Source organism: Aplysia californica, unplaced genomic scaffold, assembly GCF_000002075.1.
Source record: "Aplysia californica isolate F4 #8 unplaced genomic scaffold, AplCal3.0 scaffold00716, whole genome shotgun sequence".
Classification (NCBI taxonomy): Eukaryota; Metazoa; Mollusca; class Gastropoda; order Aplysiida; family Aplysiidae; genus Aplysia; species Aplysia californica.
This window is the reverse complement of record NW_004797986.1, coordinates 157,431-158,573: the sequence shown is the minus strand read 5'-3', so window position 1 is coordinate 158,573 and position 1,143 is coordinate 157,431.

Genomic DNA, 1,143 nt, shown 5'->3' with positions numbered 1-1,143 from the left:
ACGGAGAGCTTTAAAGCATAAATTACATTCAAGTAAACGACTCTCAACCCCACCCCCAAAAAAAACCCCCCCAAAAAACAACAACAAACAAACAAACAAAAACAGTAACAACTAAATCCATTCTATTGTTCATATTCTGTTCCCTCTTCTTTCTTTCCTTTATATGCTGCTTTCCTACTTCGCCACGCGCTTGGATAAGACAGAACCTGGTGTTATATTCCCGAATTAAAGCTATCCATCAAAAGTGAGGGCTCAACATCTCATAACCCCCTCCCACCCCCCACCCCCGACTCACACACACACATATACACGCTCGTGTTTCCAGTTTCGTTCATCGAGTTTGATTAAACCCAACACTTTACCCATAAAGATATCCCCATAGCGAAGTCAAACTGGAAAAAGTAACAGCCACTAATTTTCAAACGTATTCCAGCGTCATTTCTGTCCGGAGTAATTAATCTCACAGAGTGTTCAGGTTTGAGGCTCTGTCAAATTCTTTTTAACTCTAACTCTCCTCAATGGAAATTGAAAACCTCCTATTTAGCAGTGGAGGGTGAGATGCCTCTAGATAGAATTTCTTCGAAACAACGAGGCGAAAGTAGAAAGGCGCACTTAAAATTTGAGAAAGAGAAACGTTTTGTGGGAGCGAAAAGAAAGGCTTCCGGCATTTTTTTTTTTCAGCTGACGAAAAAGTATCCCTTTGCTAGTTTATCGCTGTAATTTTGTCAAATTATATATTTTGATTATCCCTCTAACTTATCTAATTTTTCACAAAATTGACGTTTGTGGCTAGTGATTGCTCAATGTCAAGTATAAGGGTTTATGGACAAAAAATGAATGCGACTTTAAACGTTACGGTTTATTATATGTTGTCAAGGTTTTAAAAAAATATATTTGGGTGTTGGGGAGAAAGAGGGAGGGCATATTTTTGGATAAGTACTAATTATTAGCAAAGTCTCAGGTGAATAATGGTAAAGCTTTTTGCATTGCGCGCTAAAGTCATGAATTCGGGGAGAGGGTAAAGAGGAGTATTTTATAAGATAAGATACGATAAGATAGATACACCTTTATTGTCCAGATCCTGGCACATTGGTTTCGTGTTTCACCACGTACACGCATACACACACACACACACACACACAC